This window comes from Lactuca serriola, chromosome 5, assembly GCF_051521515.1.
Source record: "Lactuca serriola cultivar US96UC23 chromosome 5, Lser_US96UC23_V15, whole genome shotgun sequence".
NCBI classification, from domain to species: domain Eukaryota; kingdom Viridiplantae; phylum Streptophyta; class Magnoliopsida; order Asterales; family Asteraceae; genus Lactuca; species Lactuca serriola.
Window position 1 is genome coordinate 77,665,537 of NC_136412.1, and position 25,360 is coordinate 77,690,896.

A 25,360-nucleotide genomic window follows, 5' to 3' on the forward strand; every position below is an offset into this window, starting at 1 on the left:
GGCAGTGTCATCTATGGCCTGTAGCTTCTTGACATAGCTATCGTCAAAGGTCACATAGTATGTTTCTTCAATCCTTCTTGATCGTTTGTTTAGGACCCTGTACGCCTTTGAAGTGAGTGAGTATCCCAGAAAGATTCCCTCGTCGGCTTTGACATCAAACTTGTTGCGGTGTTCTTTAGAGTTAAAGATGAAACACCTTGAGCCAAAAACGTGGAAAAATTTCACATTGGGCTTCCTGTTGTTTAGTATCTCATATGGTGTGAGCGTGAATCGCTTGTTGAGATAGGACCTGTTTTGTGTATAACAAGCAGCAGAAATAGCATCAGCCCAAAAATATAGAGGTAAGGAAGCGAAACTTAACATAGTTCGGGCAGCTTCACACAGAGATCGGTTTCGTCTTTCGACTATTCCATTCTGCTGTGGTGTGTAGGGAGCTGAGAAATTATGGCTAATTCCCTTTTCTGCAAGGAACGCTTCAAACTCCCTGTTCTTGAATTCGAGACCATTGTCGCTCCTGATGTTGCGAACGACCTTCTTGAGCTGGACTTCAATTTGCTTGATAAACACTTTCAGCTTTTGAGTTGCTTCAGATTTGAGCTTTAGAAAGAACACCCATGTAAATCTAGAGAAGTCATCAACGACAACAAGAATGTACTTGCTACCACCGATGCTTTCAATAGATGAAGGACCACATAAATCGATATGAAGCAATTCGAGTGGTTCAACAACTTTTGTGTTAACAATGGATGGGTGACTTTGACGACTCTGCTTTCCCATTTCACATGCAGCACATAAATGCTCTCTGTCAAACTTGAGCAATGGAAGACCCCTAACATGACCTCCAGTGACAAGTCGGTTAATATCTTTGAAATTGAGATGAGAGAGTCTTCTGTGCCACAACCAGCTTTCGTCGGATTGAGCCTTAGATAGCAGACAAATTGCTGGGTTTCCTTTGATGGGTTTCATGTTCAACGGAAACATTTCACCCTTTCGTTCTGACTTCAGAATCACTTTCTTTGTTGTTTTCTCTATGATTTCAGAACCTTCATCATCGAATGAAACTTTGAGACCTGTACCTCCAACAAGCTGAGATACACTGATGAGGTTATGTTGAAGTCCTTCCACATAGGCCACCTTTCTTATGGTAAAGTCACCATTCGTTATCATCCCATATCCCTTTATGGTGCCGAAAGAGTTATTTCCAAACTTAACGTTGCCACCATTTGTAAGAGATCTGTATTCCCTGAGTTCCTCCTTCCTTCCTGTCATGTGACGCGAGCAGCCACTATCGATGTACCATTCTTCGTCAAACTGCTCGTCACTTATAACCTGCAAAAATTAAGCAGATTTAGGAACCCAAAGTTTCTTGGGTCCATGTGAGGTTTTCATGGGAACAGGAATAGTTAGAGAGATATCAACAAGATATGTTCTTTTAATTAAAGTTGTTTCATCTTTCTTTTTAATGGTGAAAACTTTTATTTTGTTAGGATTAGTTGTGTTCGCTTTAGACTCAGGTTTGAATTCACCGACTTTCTGCTTTTCCTTCTTTTCAGCAGATGGACGTGGTCTTTGAGAACCCATGGAATTAGCGTTAGAGCTAGATGGGGAAGAACAAGAAGAATTAGGAAGAGAGGATTTGGATTTGGATGGAGATGTCTTCCTTGCTGATGACTCTAGGTGACCCTTTTGCTTTTGATCGTGGGTGGGTTTAACCTTTGAGTCTTGTTCTCTTCTGACTGCAGAACCGAACCTCTGAGTTCGGTTGGAGTTGTTCATGGAACCGAACCTTTGGTTTCGGTTGAAATCCTTTTCAGAACCGAACCTTTGCTTTCGGTTAGAATTCTCTTGCGAACCGAACCTTGGCTTTCGGTTGGTATCTTCTTGCGAACCGAACCTTGGCTTTCGGTTGGTATCTTCTTGCGAACCGAACCTTGGCTTTCGGTTGTTGGAATTATCGTGCTTTCTTACGGGATTATTTTCATACTTCAGATTCTTGTCCTTGTGTGAATAGTATGCATTCTGGGAGTGCCAGAATTGTTTCCTTTCAGAAAGGTTTTTCCTGTATCTTAGGTTCCTTTCTATCTTTTTATCCCTCATCTGTTTAGGTTGATGATGAACGTTCGCTTTCGCTTTTGATGTATCCTTTGCTGATTCCTTTTGAACTTTAGGAGTTTTGCTTTGAAACGAGGGAGCAGAGGGAATATCTGAAGAAGATTCAGTTTGTCCTGAGGAAGTGGAAGGAGTATCTGATGAAGTTTCACTTCGAGCTGTTGGCGTTGAAGGAATGTCTTCTTTTACTGAATGATCAACCTCTTGAGGAGTGTCTTTTGTACCACTTGTGCTTGGTTCACTGAAATTATCAGGCTTGTTCAAGGGTTCAGGTATGTATCTCCCTTTCTTCATCCAAGAGGTTCTTTCAGATAGGCCAACGGTTTCGTTTCCATTGTCAATAGGAGCTTCCCAGAAGAACTCATCACAGCCATCAGCATTGTCTTCGTTAACAATAGCCGTGAGTTCAGCTGTCTGATGTTCGGTTACTCCAGTCACTTTGTATACCTGATTTGGAGTGGTTCTGACCTTTTGATAGACAACAGCCTTTTCTACTAATTTCGGGGACTTTTGTTGGGACAATCTAGCGAATTCCACAGAATTTTCAGAAATAAGATTTTTGTGGTTTTCAGTTTCGCTTTTCACAAATTCTGAGCAGTCAACCGTATCCTCTACAGAAATTTCACTCATGCTTTCGTCCTCGTTAAGCTCAGATGCATTTTCAACATCAATTTTATTTTCTGAGCTTACTTTGGCATTTAGAGAGTCAAACTTTTGTATGGTTTCGGTTCTCAGTTTAAGTCTATCATTTTCGTCCAACAGATTTTTGAGCATGTCCTTATGGTCTTTGGATTTAATGAAGGACTCAATTTTGTCCAGTCCAATTTGATAAGTTGGGTTGACATCATCAGACGAAATCACACTCTCACAATTGTAAGCTTCAGCATCGATTTCATCCTCCTTAAATTCTAGGAATGGTAAAATCATACGGTGGATCTTTTTGCCTATCTCACAGTCCAAATGCAGCTGAGTAATATTGGAATATAAACGTTTAGCTATTAAACAAAAAACATTTCGTTGTTTTAACAATTTCAAATTGTCTCTCTGCAAATAAATGTTTTCGTCTTTGACTTTAATTAATTCCGACTCTTTTAACTCAATCCACATACGCCGCTCCTCACTCTTCGACGCCACCCTGCTTAATTGATCAGTCAGGTTAGAATTGGTGACTCTAGTTTGAGTTAAGCTAGTATCTAAATGAGAAATTCTTGTGTTAACGTTTTTTAGTTCTTTCTCATATGAGGATGATGGTACTTTAGATGAAATAAAAACAGATTGTACCTTCTTTATCAGTTCATCAAGCTCATTGAACTGTTGGCTGAGTGGTTTGGCTGTGAAGCACATATCTTCTTGCGCTTTCGGTCCATTGCTTCCTCCATCGGTAGTGTATCCCCTCATTTGAGATGCGCTTGACACCATGAAGCATTTTCCACCACTGCTTTCCTCCTTAGCCATATAAGCCTTTCCATGAGTAGGCTTCCTCACTTCTTCGTCTTCTGAGTCAGTAGACCAAACTTCAGTGCTACCGAACTCATCGTCATTAACCGAACCCTGCACAATAAGAGCATTAATAGAAGGGTTAGCGGTAGACTTTTTCTTCCTCAACTCATCCAATCTCTTCTGCAGCACGGCTTCCTCATCCTTTCCATCATCCTTTTCAGCCATCTTCTTAAGAACACAATCCTTAGCATAGTGGTTCTTGCCACCACAGTAGAAGCAGCTTACTCCGGAATCGCCATCTGCCTTCGGTTCCTTCTTGGACTCCTCAGCCTTCGGTTCATTGTTTGCCTTTTCAGAGCTATAACTCCCCTGCCAGTTTCGGTTTTTGTTGCTGGGGAATCTCTTCTTTATGAACCTCTTAGGATTGGATACCATCATGGCATAATCCTCAGTTGTGAGGTCATATTCTTCCAAGTTGAGCTCTTCATCCTCCATCACGGCTTTACTTTTAGATAGGAGGGCCAACGAACCAAGACTGGACACCATGTTCTTCTCTTGAACAACAATCTTCTCTTGGGACTTTAGAATACCCACCAGTTTCGCCAAAGAGTATGATTTGAACTGTTCATGGGCTTTGACTGTAGACACTACTGCTCTCCATTCCGATCTCAGTCCGTTCAAGAAAGTAACCTTTTGTTCGATGAGCTTCCTTTCAATGTCGTGTTTGATCATCTTGCTGAGAAGATGATTGAAGCGATCAAACGTCTGGGTCACGGTTTCTTCAGTCCCTTGCCTGAATTCTCCAAACTCAGATAGAAGCAGGGTTTGGATGGAGTGTTCAAGATCTTCGTCTGTTGAATACAGTTCGCGAAGTCTATCCCACACTTCCTTCGCCGTAGTGCATGAGCTGACTAGTCTGAATGTGTCGGACTGAAGGGCGAATCTGATCAACCTTAGTGCCTTAATATTGCACTGGAATTTATCTTTCTCATCCTGCGCAATATTCGTCACGTCCTTGAGCAAATCATTGTAATCTTTTTGCGTCTTAATAACTCTGGATGTCGCGGAATGAGAAAACGGTCCATTGATAATAGCTTCCCATATGAGAAAACCATTGTCCTCCGATCCAATCACGTAATCTTCAAAATGATGTGCCCATACTTCATAGTCATGGGTGTATAAGATTGGAATCTTTGTCGTCGAACCAATGCTGTTGGAAATATTAATAGGGTTTGATTGCGTTGCGTCCATAATGATCGTAATAACCTGTTCAAAGATCAGACTTGTAATAAAGCAAATTAGGGCAAAACAATAAATACTAAGATACGTCAATTAAGATGACGGCTCAATAAATATCGATGATTGCGGAAAACCCTAATAAAAATCTTTTTCACAGAAAAGAAGTGTATCGATTACACAGCCTCCTGCTCTGATACCAATTGATGAGATCAAAATAACAATAACTTTTAATCTATAAAGATCGATTAGATCATGAACAAGTATATGAATATGAAACTGCAAGAACACAATATAAATAACAAGACAGAACGAAATAATAAGAACAAACAGCTTGAATCAAACGTGTTGAATGATTAAACAAAATCCTTAGAAGAGCTCGATTAAGAACATCAACTGTAAAGGATTGGAAGATTACAAGAGCACAATTTCGTAAACTTTGGAACGCTAAAACAGAAATCTTGAATCTTAAATCTTAACCTAATATGCATGCAAGCGATAACTTATATACAATACATAAAAAGGCTCTCGGTTGGACAGGCCCAAACCGGAGAATACTAGGCTAATCTATGAGCCCAAAGGACGCAATACAAAACAGAACTTCAGCCCAACAACCTTGGAACTCGCCGAGTCCATGACTCAGAAACCTAAAAATCGAATTTTGCAGGTTTGTTTCAGTTAATCAAGCAACAATTTAAAGAAAACCAAGCTAGGCTCTGATACCACTGATGGGTTTTAGCCATAAGAACTTTCCTATGTGCGCGTGCAAAACCCTAATGCTTGGATCTAGGCTTTCTAATAAACATGCTTTGAATCCAAGACTTCTAATGACTAATTAGGTTAAATAACAACATTGAAATAGATCTAGAATCATACCTTTGAGTTCCTTGTTGATCTTGAGGTCTTGGAGCTTCTAGAGTCACAAATGTCACTCCTCTAATGGCTTACGAACACCAATAGCAAGGAAGGTGATTTAGGAGAGAGGAGAGGGGAAGAAATCGGCCAGGGTTCTCTTACTTTAGGAGAGGTGTCGATTTCCTTATGCCATGGGGTCTATTTATACTTGTAGACTCCTTAAGGGTTACAATCTAAACCCTAATTGGATAATCTTCTCTTAAGGCTATCCAAATCCTTTCCATAGATAAGCCTTGGACGATTTTGAAGCTATCATAGCTTCTAGAATCCGTCCCTAGCATATCCATAAGGATTTACAGTCTAAAGCTTAACTATCAAACAATTAACAGTTTATACCCCTTTATTTAATTAATCTCTTTAAGTCACCAAATTAATTCTAATTAATTCTATGACTTATATTAATCAAATAACAAATATATTATTCATTATATTATTCTCATAATATATTAATAATATTTACTCTCTCATAATAAATCATCCTATCAAGTTGCTATGGTGAAGGCAACCCAAAAGGACTATGCACAACCGGGTCAAATACTTGCCTAATATAGTTGCAGCCTTAGACACTATTCCAACAGATCCATGGAGCTTTTAACCCATGGATCCTTGGAAGAGGAAAAGACATGCGTTATTAGGGTTCCACCTTAACCATGCTCACTATATAAACAACCTTATGTTGCATGAAGAAGACACTAGTGTGTGTTTAAGGTGTGGTCGATTTCTAGAGTGTGTATACTCTCTCATAAAGTTTTCCAAGTTTGTGGTGATTTGTGATTTCCATTTGAGGCATTCACATTATTGGTGCTTGGATCTCAAACTCCAAGGAATCAACAATCAACAAAAGGTATGTAATTCATCTAGTCGTTTTATGTATGAAAGTACCCCACGCCATATTAGATAGGTTATAAACCTTGGAAAATAATATTTTTCATGTACCTTAGACAAACATAGATCCAAGGTTTATTAGGGTTGCATGTACACTTAGGAAGTGTTAGAATGGTCAAAACCCAATAGTGGTATCAGAGCCTAGGCTTGTTTGTTTGATACTTGAAGCAAAATAATGAAAAAAGTTGATTTTTTGCTGTCTGCCTGATGAACTCGCCGAGTCCATGGGGGGACTCGCCGAGTTCATGTGTAAACTCATCCTACTCGGTGAGTAGGAGCCTCAGAATGCAGATTTTCGACTTTTGCTACTGGAAATGGACTAGAAACATTACCCTAAACTGTTTTGGTGTTTTAAAACTTGTTTCAGTTGGTGTAATGGTTGTTCTAATCTATTTACAATAGCTTATATCAAAATTTCATGCTTGGTATGTGTTCATATAATTCTTGAAACTTTGATGATCGTGTTCATGTTCTTATGAATTTAAAAGATGATAGGAATTATTTGCTGAATTGTTTAAGATTAATTCTTGATCAAGTTATGGATATCCAAAGGTCACTTCTTTTAAACACACATTTAAAACACATAAGTTACATAAAAATGATGAGTCTTCATTTTTATGAACCTTTAATTCATAAGTTATGAAATGAAAAGTTTTGGATAGTTACAAAACTTTCCCTCATGTTTTCGAATTTGTAAAGTTTGACACACTTTAATAAACTTTAATTCCAAACCTTAGATTTTAATAGTTAGAATTCAAAACTTATACTATTTATAACATTAATGGTTAATTATTATATATATGTATAAGAATAAGTTGATCTACCATTAGTAGGCCTCATTCACGAAGCTGGTCTATAAGGGGGGTATAAGGTTGTTTCATATAAAATGGCAGCTTAATGGGTGTCCACTCTCACCCACCGCTTCCTTGATCGGTGGAGGATCGTTAGCCGAACGGGTAGGACAATGACTTTAAATCCTCATTAAAAGTATAATGATTATTATAAAGTAACTAAATATTTTAATTCCCAATCTTAGTTACTTTAGGAAAAATGTGAACATGGTGCTAGTCCATGGAATTCACACTTTGTACCTTACCAAGTCGTTGGTGGAGCGTGTGTGATTAACCGGCACACTAACTTGGACTAGTAAGGATCACAAAGGGCGACTTAATGTTTGTCATAAATCAATGCAGGGTGTGTGGTTAACCGGCACATTGATTGGGTGATAATGTTAAGGGTACCAAGTGAATTAGTATGGTTATTCACACCTTGTTTTGTGATCCTCGGCATCCTAGTCACAAAACTTGAAGGGCACAATTGAGATTGAAACATGCCATTGAAGAGTTTAATGAATCTCAAAAGAATATAGGAATTTCAAATCCAATTAAAACCTAATAATTCATTTTGTTTTTCATGGTGGAAATTAGTGAATCGTCATTCACCTACCTTTCAAATATGTTATTACTTAGATTACGGCATCCCTCTTCTAAGTATAATATATTGTGTTTGGATCCTAGCCTTAATATTACATTCGGGTGTCTTATTAAGGACCCTATATATCTAATCTAAACTTTCTTTCTTCTTTCAGATATCTTCCAATACTAATGCTTCGGGCTCTAACCCAACTGGCACTTTCTCTCTCACGAATCTTTGTGGGAGAGTCATCTTTGATGGTTCCAACTTCATGGACTGGATTCGGAACAACAGGATGGTTACTCATTATGAGGACAAGGAATATGTCCTCGATAAGGAGTTAAAGGAGCTTGATAAGTCCACTGCTACTCCTAAGGAGATCGTTGAATTCAGGACACATGAAAGAGATGCTACTAAGGTGGCATGCATCATGATGGCCATGATGACAGCCGAGCTCCAAAAGTCCTATGAGGACTTCTACCCTTTTTAAGATACACCATGATCTGATGGAAAGGTAGCATCAAAGTGCTCGTCAGGAGTGGTATGAAATAATCTCCTCCATGAAAACAACCCGCATGAAGAATGGTGAATCCATCACGGGCCACATGAAAAAGATGCAAAGGTATGTGGACCGTTTGCTCAAGCTGAATGTGAACTTCCCTGAGGAGTTGGCAATTGACATCATTTTGCACTCCTTACCTTCTTGTTATGACCAATTTCGTATGACATATCATATGAACAAGGAGGAAGTTACTCTTAGCAAACTTCAAGGACTCTTGAAGACCGTTGAAACCAGTCATAAGGGCAAGTAGGTTGTTACCTTTACTACTCCTACTCCAACATCTACCCCTGTTTTGGCTATCGGGCAAGGCAAAGGGAAAAAGAGGAAGTCCCCTTTGAAGGGTACCAAGGGAAAGTCTCTTGAAGGCTCCTCATCAAGGACCAAGAGCGGTTCTATCACTCCTTCTTCCATTCCCAAGGACGCTGATTGCTACTATTGCCAGGACAAGGGGCACTGGAAGCGAAACCCTAAGTACTTGCAGGATGTAAAGGATGGGAAAGTGAAACCCACCCATGCAGGTATTTATACAATATTGTCTAATAACTCACCATATTCTAACTCTTGGGTGCTTGATACAGGATGTGGTATTCACATATGTTCAAATTTGCAGGTCCTAAGAAGAAGTGACGATGTGGAGAATGGAAAGATAAACTTGATCATGGGGAATAGGAAGGCTTTACCTGTTTCCAAGATTGGAGTTTATACTTTGTTGCTGAATAATGGGTTAAAATTAGATTTGAATAAATGTGTGTACTCGTCTGAAATGGCGAGAAATATTATTTCATTTCATAGTTTATACAAACAAGGTTTTACCTTTTCATTTGATAATGAATGTGGTGGTATTAATGTTTTCTTTAATAATGTGTTTTATTTTAAAGCATTACCTTGTGATGGTGTGTATGAAACTGTGTCGGTTGTAGACAACTTAGGAAATAATGTATTGTATATTGAATCTTCTACTAGCCTAGATAAAGCGTCATTATGGCATTGTCGTCTTGGACATGTAAATAAGAAACGCATAGGCCAACTCCAAGAGAATGGAGTCTTGGAATCATTCGACCTTAAAACGGATGATAGTTATGAATCTTGTCTTCTTGGAAAGATGACAAAATCACCCTTCACTGGTACTTGTGAAAGGGGTGAGGGTTTGTTGGACCTAATACATACTGATGTATGTGGACCATTCAAGACCGCCTCAAGGGACGCTAATCAGTATTATGTGACTTTTATTGATGATTTTAGTATATATGGTTATGTCTACTTGATCAAACATAAGCCGGAAACCTCTGAAAGGTCTAAGGAATTCAAGCAGGTAGTAGAAAATCAATTGAATAGGAACATTAAGATGCTTTTATCCGATCGAGGTGGTGAGTATCTTAGTACCAAGTTCCTTGACTATCTTAAGGAGTGTTGGATTGTCTCACAATTGACTCCTCCCAGGACACCACAACTAAATGGTGTAGCTGAGAGGCGTAATCGAACTTTGTTAGACATGGTTCGCTCTATGATGAGTCGATCTTCGCTACCAATATCTTTTTGGGGGTATGCCTTAGAGACTGCCTCCCATATCCTTAATCTAGTCCCTACAAACAAGGTTAGCAAAACACCTCATGAGATGTGAATTGGGAAGATTCCCAACTTGGACCACATCAAGATTTATGGTTGCGAGGCTTTCGTGAGGCGTGAGACTCATGATAAGCTCGAACCCTGAAGTGAAAGGTGTATTTTTATCGGCTACCCATAGAAATCCTTCGGTTACCTCTTCTACAGACCTAGTGAGAATGTGGTTTTTGTAGCAAGAAGAGGGGTCTTTCGTGAGAGAGAGTTTATGAGCCAAGGAGACAGTGGGAGGAAAATTGACCTTGAAGAAATTCAAGAATTAATTGGTGAAGGAACCTCAGACACTAGCAATCAACCTGAGGAGGAAACTCCTGTTGAGCCAGCTGACAAGTCTGTACCTCCGAGGCGTTCCACACGGGTTAGGAACACACCTGAGTTTTATTATCGTTTTCATATTACTACGGAACGTGATACATTTATCAGCAATAGTACACTGGTAAATTTGGATGAACCTAACAATGTTAAGGAAGCCATGGCAGGCCCGGAGTCTGCTAAATGGAAGGAGGCTATGGACAGCGAGATACAGTCCATGTATGACAATCAAGTTTGGAACTTGGTTGACAATGTACCAGGCCGTAAAATAGTTGGGTCCAAATGGGTCTTCAAGAAGAAGACCGACATGGATGGAAAAGTGCACACTTATTAGGGTTGAGTGGTTGCGAAGGGTTTTACTCAAACTCAGGGTATTGATCATGATGAAACCTTCTCATCGGTAGCAAAGATTAAGTCTATTAGGGTTATGTTAGCCATTGTTGCATTTCATGATTATAAAATATGGCAAATGGATGTCAAAACCGCCTTTCTTAATGGAAAGTTGGCTGAGGATGTGTACATGAATCAGCCAGAGGGTTTTGTCAGTGCAGAGTACCCTAATAGAGTGTGCAAGCTCGAGAAATCCATTTATGGATTAAAACAAGCATCTCGTAGCTGGAATCTTTGTTTCGATGAGAAGGTCAAAGAGTTTGGCTTCTTGAGAAGTGAAGATGAGTCTTACGTGTATGTAAGAGCTAGTGGGAGTATAGTTAGCTTCTTGGTACTGTATATAGATGACATAATACTTATAGGAAATGACATCCCAACCTTGCAGGAGGTTAAGTCCTGGCTTGGGAAGTGCTTTGCTATGAAGGACCTAGGGGAAGCTGCCTATATCCTAGGGATAAGGATATTAAGAGAAAGGAGTAAAAGAATAATTGGATTTAGTCAGAGTACCTACTTCGATAAGGTGCTGAAAAGATTCAACATGCAGAATTCCAAGAAAGGAGACTTACCAATCCAAAGTAATGCCAAACCGAGTAAGACTCAGAGTCTGAGTACAGAGGCCGAGATAGCAGAGATGAGTCGATTACCGTATGCTTCCGCTGTGGGCTCGATCATGTATGCTATGACTTGTACCCGCCCTGATGTGGCCTTTGCTTTGAGCATGGTCAGCAGATATCGGGGGAACCCTGGCAAGGCTCATTGGACCGCGGTAAAGAGAATTCTCAAGTACCTACAGAGGACTAAGAATTGGATCCTTACCCTTGGTGGGATTGATGATTTGAGAATGTTAGGGTATAGTGATGCTAGTTTTCAGACTGGTAGGGATAACTTCCGCTCTAAGTCGGGCTGGGTCTTTAAACTAAATAGAGGGGAAATCTCTTGGAAGAGTTCCAAGCAGGAGACGGTGGCTGATTCGACTTGTGAATCAGAGTATATAACAGCGAGTGAAGCAGCGAAGGAGGCGATATGGCTAAAGAACTTCATCGGAGACCTTGGACTTGTACCATCTATTAAAGAGCCTATGGAGATTTTCTGTGACAGCAATAGTGCGGTTGCCTTAGCCATGGAACAAAGAGATCATGGTAGATCCTGACACATTGACAGAAAATATCACTTCTTAAGACACAAGATAGAAGAAGGACTCGTCGTGGCAAAGAGGGTATCGTCAGATAAGAACCCTGCAGATCCACTTACGAAGGGGCTGACGAGGGTTAAGCATTTGCAGCATGCGAGGCGCATCGGGCTGAGGGACGATATTAGTTTTATAGATTAGATAGCCTTTTATGAAACTTGTAAAATGTAATCGACATTTGATGATGAATAAAATTTGTGATTTATTTATGAGTAAAGTGTTGCTATCATTGTCAATAATTTACTATTGTTTTAGTTTTGCATGTTTTGACTTCCAAAATAATTAAATTATTCAAACCTCCACAATCGATCATACGTTAGAAGTAGGTATGAATCAAGATTGTCATGAATTGGGTTTGCAGATGGATAAAAGTGTTTAGACATAGCAATGGTTGCTACAACATTCATGAGTGCTCATAAGTTATGAGTATTGGAATAAACCCGAGCTCACTTGTCTCACTCCATGGAATTTATCTCGAGTGATCGTGAGACGATAATATCATATAATTCTTCAAACCTAGAGATATGGGTTGGTGCCTATGATTTGGTTGTGCATTGATTGCACGTAAACGCATTAGTAACTTGATGTTGTACAACGTGCATTTGTGTATAATTCAACAAGTAGTGGAACAAGCATATGAGTCGAAGTTTGTATGTTCCTTCTAGAAATAGAAGTGACATCTGGGCCCGTCGATGATTTTGTGTTGACCCATGTACCGGGCCCGGTCAGAACTAAATTGATGTGTTCAGTTAAGTTCGTTGTCAAACAAATCGGAAATCGGGAAACAACTGCCAGACAATAAGCAAGACATTGTTCCATGTGTTTGTCCGGCTGATATCATGAGAAGAGGATTATTTGATCACTTTCTAAAATGGTACATCATAGTTCAACAGATTTTTCGAGAGCTATGATTGGCGGTTGGTTCCTGAAGTATTATAGGCAAGTCAAGTTATTAGACTTATCCAAGTGGGAGTCTGTTGGATAAGGTGTCTTAGTCCATAACTTATTTGGTATTTACTTGACCCGACCCGGCATGGTCCATTTGGGTTGCACTTCACCCAAACGATTTATGGATAATTTTATGAGAATTGTATACTTACGATTTATTAATATATTATAAGTTATAATATATTAATATAAAGTCATGTTATTTAATTAGTTTTAATCTTGAATTAATTATCAATTGATTTAGTGATTAAAAGGAAGACTAATTAAATCATGGGCTATTATATTTATATGGTGTGCACTAATGCTCATTTGTTAATGGGCTAAGCTTATATGGAAGTCCATGGATGATCCATGGAGCTTTTAACCCATGGATCCTTGGAAGAGGAAAAGACATGGGTTATTAGGGTTTCACCCTAACCATGCACACTATATAAACAAGCTTATGTTGCATGAAAAAGATACTAGTGTGTATGTAAGGTGTAATTGATTTCTAGAGTGTGTATACTCTCTCATAAAGTGTTCCAAGTGTGTGGTGATTTGTGATTTCCATTTGAGGCGTTGACATTATTGGTGCTTGGCTCTCAAACTCCAAGGAATCAACAATCAACAAAAGGTATGTAATTCATCTAGTCTTTTTATGTTTAAAAGTACCCCACGCCATGCTAGATAGGTTATAAAGCTTGGAAAATAATATTTTGCATGTACCTTAGACAAACATAGATCCAAGGTTTATTAGGGTTGCATGTACACTTAGGAAGTGTTAGAATACTCAAAACCCAACACCATCCTCAAGAGGGAGAAGTGACGAGCAAGGTTTAGATCGCATCTCCCAACAACACTCTCATCAGCAGCAAATAATTCAAGAAAAAGTTTCAACTCCTCCACCCTCACCCTAAAAGATTCCAAGTTATCAATATCCACCGCAACAACAACCAGAGACTCCTCCCCACTTCAAATCCTTAGCCTCTCACATTTCGTCAGAGCACTCCATTGACTCACCCACAACGAAACAGAAGAAGGCTAACTGGAAAGCAGCTAAATTTTCTGAGATGGTTTGGAGGGAGAATGGTTTTGATACTACAATTGATGAATCCCTCATCAACTCCCAGGTCAATCCGCATAGAAGACTATTGGATGATGACTACAAGCCTTACCTCACTATCGCGAAACCCCCAGAGGATGGCTATTGGGATATTCCTGTCTCCCCTAGTGCAAGATACTTCACGGTTTTTGAACCATTTGATCTCAGTCTGCTTGATGCTACAAGGCTGCCAATTGAATTTGAAAGACTTAATAGATTCCATGCCAAGAATGGATCTTCATTTGAGCATCTCTGGTCGAATGACAGGTCCTCCGTAGTCAGGAACTTCAAGCCAAGAAAATTTATGAAAGCAGAGTTCATACAATACACTCTCACCAAAAGAAATCCGGATTATGTCTGAAGCCAAGCGGACTTTCCTTATATGAACCCGGAGGAAATCTTCCTGATTGCAAGGGTGTTCCAGAACAAGGTTGAGAAGTATCCCGGGATAAAGATTTCACTTGAAAGGGCATGCACATTTCTGGGAGAAACTGTGTGTGATTTTGCAAAGATCGATGCGGGGATCCACCCTGAGCTTGCTCTAAACTTTAACCTTCTACCTCTTGAGCCTGTCCCAGTTCTAACATAAGGTTTTCAAGATAGATCCCTTGGAGCAACAAACTTCCCAGATCTTGGAGTCATCTTCAAACACAAAAATGAAGAACTTAAATGCTTCATTACTATGACTGCCATGCATCGGCTCACTAGGAAGCAACTTGAACTACCTCAACCCGCAATTCACAAGTCAAAACATACAACTGCGAAAGTAAAGTTTGAGATTACAAGGAAGATCACCTGGCTGACCGACGTGAGAAAATTATGGTGGATTATCATCAAGTTCCTAAATCTTGACAAGTAAAGGGAAGTTGAAAAGGTTACTTAGGGGGAAATTTTTGCAACATAAAAGTGACTCTCTTTAACTTCTTCCAACCGCAACAATCTTTTGATCCGCAATCAGTCTGCATTCAAGCTCATCCGCAGTCGACATCCACAATCGCAGTCGTAGTGTTCAGTCCTTTTGTCTTAGTCTTTTATCTATTTACTTTATATGTACTTTCTTTTATCCAATGTGCCTTACATGGCATCACTAAACAGATAGGACCCCTATAACTTCTGAGACTCTATAAAAGGAGTTCTCATTTTCAGATTGAATACACATCTCTCTCACGCATCTTAAATCTTATCTCTTATCTTACTTCCTTCTTCTTACTACTTAATATCATATACTCAACTGTTTTAAATCTCTCTTCGTAGCAAGTATTTCTAGACTTCATCACTATGTTTGATCTCACTCACTAGCTTGGATTGACTGTAATTCTCGTTAAGTATCAACTTATATGTATACTTGATATAATACTTGTTGTATTTGTATTTCTTTATATTTCCGCACCTAACTATCTAACTTTCTAACTCTAACTTATTATTATTGTTGAGCTTTAATGATCCTTTGAGTTAAACTTTATTCCGCATTATTAATTGTTTTAGCATTTGTTCAAATGTGACTCAAGTTTTTCTCTCAACATGTAAGCCTGAGGCTTAGTGACCTCCCCCCAAAATACCTATACACACAATAATACACATATAATCACAAACAACATACTATGAGTCCAATCAACCATCGGGTTGGAATACCCTAGGCCCTAAACCATCCGGTTGGAATTCCAACATACTATGGGTCCGATCATCCTCAGGATGGAATATCCCAGGCCCACAACCAACAGGTTGGAATGGCCACATACTATGAGTCCAATCATCCTCGGGATGGAATACTCACGGCCCACAGCCAATAGGTTGGAATGCCCAGGTCTATTGGTTTTCGCACAAAGAAGATAAACCTCAATCGCTAACAACATGTGCATGTATAACAATTAATCACATAACAGTCTATAGACAGATAAACCAATCTAAATAATCATAGTAGCATAATAACATCCTATCTACCAGGATACTTATCTAACAGATCATAACAACATATATCATTCCATCTGCCAGGATATCGATCTAACAGATGACACTAGCATAATATATTAGGATAAAAATCCAAAAGGACGGGCCTTGGTGCCTTAGACCCTTGAGTATAATGAGGAAAACTCTCCTCATAAATGTCGGAATGAAGAAATAAGCTCAGCTCTCGAATCACAACCACGTGCTCCACCACATATATTTATCATGTAATCATTCCATAACTTTCCCTATTTACCAAAATACCCCCAGATGTCAAACTGGTCAACCCTTGGTCAAAGTCAAAGTCAACGGTCAAGGTCAATAATCCATGTTGACCCAACTCATCGAGTGTAGTTCACTGACTCGACGATTCCTTCCAGTACTCGAGCAGTCGTGAAATCCCCCCCCCCTTCACTTGTCGAGTTTCCCAGCAACTCGCCGAGTTCACGCATGTCCAAAAGTCAGGGATACCCTAGCTGACTCGCCGAGTCATCCCACTGACTCGTCGAGTCCATGAAAAAGTCCTTGCACGACAATCTTCAATGGACTCGCCGAGTTGGCCATACAACTCGTTGAGTCCCTTCAATCCTTTCTCCATTCAGATGCTTTTTAAGCCATTCCAAGGCTCCATATTGTAGATCAAGCTTCCCAAGGCATGTTTATCACGTAAAGTTTCAACTTTACATGCATGCAAGGCTCTAAAGACTTATAATGTCAAATCCAAGCTTGTAATGGAGTTTAACACATAAGGAAGGGTCCATACATGCCAAAGCTAGAAACTTTATGGACTTAGAGACCAAGGTGAGCTCAGATCTGAAGTTGCAACTTTAAATCCTAGCCCATACTCAAAAATGGTAACATGAACATGCTAGAAAAGCCATAATCTTCAACAAAATGAGATCTAGAAGTAAATAAGGTCAAGTTAACGACTTGTTACCTTCAAACTAATGTCAAGAAGCAGAATAGTCAGATCCACGAGCTCCTCTTGCACTACTCCTCTGAAAATTCAAGTCTTTTTCTTGCAAAACACCTTACATGCTTGAAAATCACACAAGAATGGAGCACACTCATGAATTACGGTTTCTGGACTCTCAAGAGGCTGTAAGGGAGGCTAATGACCCTTTAAATAGGGTGCAAAACCCCGAAAATTAGGGTTTCATCCTCCAGCTCCAACTCGTCGAGTCATGACTCTGACTCGGCGAGTTGGTCATTTAAAACACGTGGCCTCAATTTTCCTACTCGACGAGTCAGGGCATCAACTCGTCGAGTAGACCTTCCAATATGAAAAGAAATAGAACTGTAAAGATTAATACCTGAGAGTCGGGGCGTTACATTAAGATTGATTTAATAAGGTACATGTTAACTATCTTATTATGTAGGAATTAGTTGTTATAACTGTTGTGTTGGTTAGTAGAAAGGAAAGGATCTGTGTAGCTCTAACTAGCTAAGTTTTCTAGTTCAATAGAGGTGAGGTACACTAATTATCCTATTATGCAGGAATTACTTGTATTATGTTATTGTTCACGGATACACTAATCTGGTAGAGTGAACCAAGAAAGGCATAACGTGTTTTTTCACTAGTGAGACAAGCTGTAATATTATCTCTTATTTTCATATTAGGGAGTAAGGGTGGTAGTTCCTGGAAAGGGAACAAGGTTATGGTTGGTACTAACAATATATACTAGGAATGTATATATGTATTATGTGCAATCTTTATATGTGTTATGTGAAAGTAATTGATCTATATAATGGTATAGTAATGTGTATGCTCAGTAACCACTTTTGCATACCCATTATTATTTAATATTTCTTAGGATCGGTATGTACAGATAAAGGAAAGAGACCGGCATGCCTACGGTCGACATTCTCTTAAAGAATTTTAAGTTATTATTATGATGTTTTGTTAAACCTGAGATATTTGTTACTTCCGTAAAAAAATATAGTATTGTCTTATGAACTCTGAATAATGATTGGAAATCTTAAAAGAGTAATGACTAACTTTATTTTTTATTTAATTAATAAATTAGGTCGTTACATATGTGTATCCAACTTGAGACTTAATTAGAGATGGACGCTACAGATCTGAGTGAACATATTATAGGATTTCCTTGCTTGTGTGTTGATTAGTACTGAACTTCATTTTGTGATGCTTTCTCTTGACACAAGCATCATATAATTTTATCTTTCCGGTAACCTATCCATCCACTACCCAGTCCTAGTTTAGTTAGAACTGACATGTCATTCTCACTCATGTGTCCCAACCTACGGTGCCATAACTCTGTTTTGTCATCACCGTGATCCAAGGATTAGTATATAACCATCATGCCTATAACCATACTGCATTCCAACATATAAATCCCTCCAAGATTCATCATTCCATTCAGTATCACAAAATCACATTTGGATACTTTAACCCAGTCACCCTTACCCACATATTTCATCTTATTCTTAGACAATGTTCCAAGAGAAATTAGATCCCACCAAAGATCCAGAACATACCGACAATCTAACTTTCTTACCATACCATTGTACATATTGATCTGCATAGTTCTACTACCCTTGATACTACTCACCCAATCATCACCCACTTTGACTGTGTCATTCTACTATTTCAAGGAGTTAAAGTAGTCATGATTACATGTCATGTGTTAGGATGATCCAGAGTCTAAAGCTTAAGCATTTGTAGAACTATCTAAACAAACACTTAGAACATCACCATGCTTATCTTCATCAGAAATTTTGTAACACCCATAAAAATGCAAGCCATTTTAAACTTTTAAAAACATTTCAAATCTTTTAACTATTACAAACTTGTTTTCAAAATGTATCATATCAGAGTATCCCAGAAACAAAGTCATTAAAAGTGAGGAGCTGTACGATCATGCATTCGCCTTGCCACATTCCCCTGATGTACCTGAAACAATAAACTGAAACTGTAAGCCCGAAAGCATAGTGAGTTCCCCCCAAAATACTGATACACATACTATCCACATAACCATGTCAGCAATATCATATCAAACTGAAACCACATGAAATGGGTCCACAGTTTTACAGACTAGATTACCCCCTGGGCCCACAGTGTGAGTCCGGATTGCTTCCGGCCCACAGCTCACATCTGGCTTGCCATCTAGCCCACGGTACGAGTCTCCCTTAGCCCATAACTAGAATGCTCCCGGGTTTTTTGGATTACCGCATGAAGCGGTCTCAACTCAACCCATCCCACATAACATATCAACACGTATCATCACTAATACACATACAAATAATCATACAGTATCACAGGTAGTCCTATAGATCTACCAGACTAGCATTTTAACAGGCATACATCACTAACTCAACTCAGTATATCAATAACTACTAGGATATCAAATCCAATGTGCCGGCCTTGGTGCCTTCGACCCCTTAGCATAGTGAGGATAACTCACCTTGCAAATGTCGTCTCGGTAACTAAACTCCAACTATCAGATCACGGCCACAACTCCACCACCTATTATCATAATAGAACCATACTTGTAAGTTCTCAACCTTTCAAGGTACCCCATAAGTCAGCTATTCAATCCCTGGTCAAGGTCAAAGTCAACAGTCAAGGTCAACAGTAAATGTTGACCCTAACTCGTCGAGTACCCTCAGCTACTCGCTGAGTTCCTTGAGATACTCGTCCACTTTCCGAGTCATCAAAGTGACTCGTCGAGTTCCTAAGGTCCGCGATCGAAGCCCTAAGGCCACTTGTCGAGTTTTCCTTCTTGCAACTCGACAGGTTCACACGCATTCATCAATTTGGGGAAACCTTAACTGACACACCGAGTTGTTCATCCAACTCGTCGAGTCTACGGAAATCTTCATCGGACTCGCCGATGTTCATCCTACTCATCGAGTTCATACCTATCTTCATATGACTCGCCGAGTCAACAATGAGACTCGTCGAGTCCTTTCAGTCCTTTAGCCATAAAGACACTCTTTAAGCCATGTAAAAGCTCCAAACTGTAGATCCAACTTCCTTAGGCATGCTTATCACATAAAGTTGCAAACTTTACATGTATGCAAGGATTTAAGACCCTAAAATGACCAAACTATGGTTGCAATGAAGTCACGTCCTTTAGAGAAAGCTCATACTAGACAAAGCTGATGACTTTATGAATCTAGAAGCCAAGGGGAGTCTAGATCTGAAGTTACAACTTCAGATCTTGGCTTAAGTACAAGAAACCTTTCTTAAACACATGCACAAGAGAGCTTAGAAGAAGATGAGCCAAGGAAAACGATCTAATACCTTCATGAGAGTGCTTGCTGAATGCAGAACCTGAAACCCATGAACTCTTGCTTCAACTAGCTTGCTTTCCCAAGTGATTCCTTCACCAGAACCTTCCTCCAAGCTAAACTCTCCAAAGAACACACACACACACACACACAAACACATACACTAGAATTACGGTTAAAGAGACAAGAGGAAGATAAGGGGAGGCTGGGGAGGCCAATGATCCTTTAAATAGGGTGCAATGCCCCCAAAATTTAGGGTTTCATCTGCCAGCTCCTACTTGTCGAGTCCCTCTTTGGACTTGGCGATTAGGGGACTAAATACACGATCCGATCCTCTACTACTCGATGAGTAAGGAAACCAACTCATCGAGTAGACCTTGGAATCAAAAGAATTCTTATTTAAATCAATACCTGGAAATCGGGGCGTTACAATTCTCCCCCACTTGGACTAGACTTCGTCCTCGACGTCTGCCGTGGCGAACAATTCTGAGTAGTGTTCCCGCATCTCCGTCTCTGGCTCCCATGTCCATGCGGACCCCTTGCGATGCTCCCACTGTACCTTTACCATGGGTATCTCCTTGTTCCACAAAACTTTTGTCTTCCTTTCCAATACGACCACAGGCCTCTCCACATAATTCAAGCGTTCATCGACCAGAATATAATCCAGTGATACCACTACCTCCGGATCCATAGTGCACTTTCGCAACTGCGAAACATGGAAAGTGCTGTGGATCCAACTAAGATCCTCCAGAAGCTCTAGCCTGTATGCCACCTTGCCAACCCAGGCAATGACCCTGAATGGCCCAATATATCGGGGACCCAATTTGCCCCGCTTCCTGAAGCGAATCACACCCTTCCAGGGTGAGATCTTCAGGAGCAACATATCATCCACCTAAAACTCTAACTCAGATCGGCGTCTATTGAAGTAACTCTTTTGCCAACTCTGAGAGGTCTGCAGTCGCTGCCTAATCTGCTGAATCTTCTCGGTAGTCTGCAGGACTACCTCCGTCCGCCCCATCACTCGGTGTCAAACCTCACCCCAATAAACCGGGGTGCGACATCTTCGCCCATACAACTACTTGAAAGGTGGGGTGCCAATGCTGGAATGATAGCTATTGATGTAAGAGAACTCCATAAGCGGTAGGTGGGAATCCCAGCTCCTACCGAAATCAATGATACACGCACTCAACATATCCTCGAGGGTCTGAATGGTCCGCTCGCTCTGCCCGTTAGTCTGAGAATGGAATGTTGTGCTGAAGTGCAACCGCCTGCCCATTTCCTCTTGGAATTTCTGCCGAAAACGGGAGGTAAATCTAACATCTTGGTATAAGACAATGGAGACTAGAATCCCATGGCGAGCAATGATCTCGCAGACATATAAGTCGGCCAACCTCTCGGCCGAAGAACTCTCCCGTATCGCCAAGAAATGAGCACTCTTGGTTAATGGATCCATGATAACCCATATAGCATCGAACCCTTTCGCCGTCCTTGGCAGCTTTTGTGATGAACTCCATCGTGATCTGCTCCCATTTCCACATGGGAATCTCCAGAGGCTGCAGTTTACCATGCGGCCTCTAATGCTCTCCCTTGACCATCCTACAAGTCAAGCACCTCTCGACATACCAAGCGATTTCTCTCTTCATACATGGCCACCAGTAACTCAAACTCAAGTCTCGGTACATCTTGGTGGCCTCCGGATGTATGGAAAAGTGAGACTTATGAGCCTCCTCCATCACTATCTACCTGACTCCACCCGTCACTAGAACCTAAACTCGACCACATCGAGTCAATAACCCCCGGCTATCCTGAACAAACCGATCGCTTTCGCCCTTGATCCTTTCTAGCTTCTAGTTCTCCGGTCGTATGCCCTCGACCTGTGCATCCCTGATCAAACTCACCAGCGAGGATTCCACCGCTATCCTCACATACCTTGTTAGGGTGGAAGACCCAGCTCACTTGTGGCTTAACGCGTCCGCAACCACATTCGCTTTACCAGGGTGGTAAAGGATCTCACAATCGTAGTCCTTGACTACATCTAACCACCTGCGATGTCTCATATTCAGGTTCGGTTGATCTATGATGTGTCTCAAACTCTTGTGATCCATGTATATGGTACAACAGACCCCATATAGGTAATGCCTCAAAATCTTGAGAGCGAATACCACCGCTCCCAACTCCAGGTCGTGTGTGGGGTATCTCGTCTCATGCGGCTTCAGCTGTCGCGATGCGTAGGCTATCCCTCGTCCTCTCTACATGAGGACCGACCCTAAACCTGTAATGGATGCATCACAGAATACCACAAAATCCTCTACTCCCTCGGGGAGTGTCAAAACTGGAGCCTCGAACAAACGCTGCTGAAGGGTCTTAAACGCCCTCTGCTGCTCGAGGCCCCAACGGAAATCTACCCCCTTCCTTGTTAGACGTGTGAAGGTTACTACAATCTTGGAGAAGTCTCGAATAAATCTCTGGTAATACCCTACTAACCCCAGAAAACTCCTGATATCCGAAGGAGACCTCGGCACCTCCCACTGCAGAACTGCCTCGATTTAGGCCGGATCGACCAAAATCCCCTGCTGGTTAACGTGATGTCTGAGGAACTGGACCTCTCATAACCAAAACTCACACTTTGAGAATTTGGAATATAGTCGCTCTCATCTCAGAACCTCCAACAACTACCTCAGGTGCTCCTCGTGTTGCTTTCCGGTCTTGCAATACACCAGTATATCATCTATGAAAATAATGACCGAACGATTCAGCATCGGTTTGTAGACCCGATTCATCAGGTCCATGAATATTGCCGGTGAGTTGGTGAGCCCAAACGACATCACCACGAACTCGTAGTAACCATAACTAGTCTGAAACACGATCTTCTCCACGTCCTCTTCTCTAACCCGGATCTGATGATATCCTGATCTCAAGTCAATCTTCGAGAACCAAGATACACCCTGTAACTGGTCGAATAGATTGTCTATCCTCGAGAGTGGATAACGGTTCTTCACCGTCAATTTGTTCAACTCCCTATAGTCAATGCACATCCGGTGTGATCTATCCTTTTTTCTGACGAAGAGGATCGGTTCTCCCCATGGAGAACTGCTAGGTCAAATGAAATGCTTGCCCAGTAGTTCCTGCAGCTGTGAAGACAGCTCCTGCATCTTGGGTGGTGCCAAACGGTACGGTGCCTTGGCAATAGGAGCCGCACCCGACACCAGGTCGATCCGGAATTCAACCTGCCTCTCCGGGGGTATCCCTGGGAACTCCTTCGGAAACACGTCGACAAACTCCCTAACCACTGGCACCTTTGAAACTGAATTCTGTTCTACAGCCCGCGTATCCACCACTTACGCTAAGTAGCCCGCACATCCGTGTTGAATATACTGTCGAGGCCTGGTGTCACACCCCCAAACCTGAACGGCGGAAACGTTCGGGGGCGGATGACTTCATGTGGTAACGTAACAAATGAATACATAATAAAGAAAGCAATACAACCATCATATATATAATTGAAAGTTTACATTTGTCAAAGTTACATGCTCAAAACCAATTACAATATGATGTCAAAATACGAGATTAAACTAGCGCCGCAGCATCCCTTCATCAAAAGCATAATGAATACCTGAAATTACTGATTTCCTGGGACATACAAGTAATTTTGAAAGAGTAGATCAACATTTAAGCTGGTGAGTTTCATAAGTATTTAAGTGACAATGTTTGTATGAAATGAAATGTTTTGTCTTTGTTTGTTTGTGTTTAGAAAATCCTATATTTTCTACTAGTATAAAAGTAGCCTTCACTCAAGACCAATGTTTGCTTCTAAAAATGTATGTAAGTGTAAAATAACCAATGTGTTTGAAAACCTTGTAAATCAATGCATTTTTAATACCCCATGTGAGTTTTGTAACCATACTATTGACTCGGAATGACTATACACAACGTTCTTCAGGCGTTGGAATGTTATGACGTTTGTCACCCCAAACGGTGGACTGCAGCTAACAGTCAGGGCGCGGGTTGTCAAGCCCGTATAGATCTATACACAAACACCATGCTCCCCCTCCAAGGGATTCTGGTATATAATACAGGACTTGAAATGTGTACTCGAACGTACATGAAGTTAGTGTCTCACAAAACCGTGGTATAAAAATAGATATACTTGTTAAAATGTTACGTTCGTTCTTGTATACAAAAGTGACTTCTTGAAATTCATGTTTCTAGTACATAAGAGTTAGAAATTTGTTCGTAAAACTATACCTATTATAGTTTTCTAAAAGTGTGTCTCGTTTGTTTAGAAATACCTAGAAAAGGAATCATTTGCTATGAAAGCATAGATTTTTGGTGTAGAGTCTAAGATAGAAAAGTATACAAATAATCTAAGAAAAGTTTAGTTTATACATGCATTACAACAAATTTATATTTCAAAAGATAGAATGTTATTTTAACATATGTTATATATATGAAAGTTCCTTAAAAATTTGTAAATCGCATGTGATTCGGATATATAAAAACATATAAAATAGTTCTTTATGTAACACACGATAATACTCGTGTGTTTTACTTGTAATCCCCCCCCCCCCTTGAAAGCATATAAAAGAATTTATAGAACATTTAAAAGGTAAATTAAGGGGTATGAACTCACTTGAAAGTTTGAAGATAGCGAGGTGGAAAACCGGGCAGAGTTTCGTCTCGGGAAACGGATTTTTCTCGGGATTCTCGGGAATCTCGGGAGTAAAATCGACCCTCGGGACTTGAGCAAAAAGACCAGAGCTTCGGGTTTGAACGGACACGGAAAACGAGGCAAGATCGTGAGAGAAAGGAGAGAAATGAGCATTTTTCTCAGAAGCCCTCGCATGCTATTTATAGGAGGGTCTGAGAAGCCTCGTACGCGGGGTGTACGCTCGTACGCAGCGCATACACATACGTCATGCATGACCGAAGCCTCAACTGCCTCGGCTTCGGATGGGACGGATCAGTCTGGCGGGTCGGATGGGACGACAGGTCGGACGGGTCGGTCGGACGGGCGGGTCGGACAGGTCGGTAGCCTCACATAGGGCGACGTGGACGATCCGAG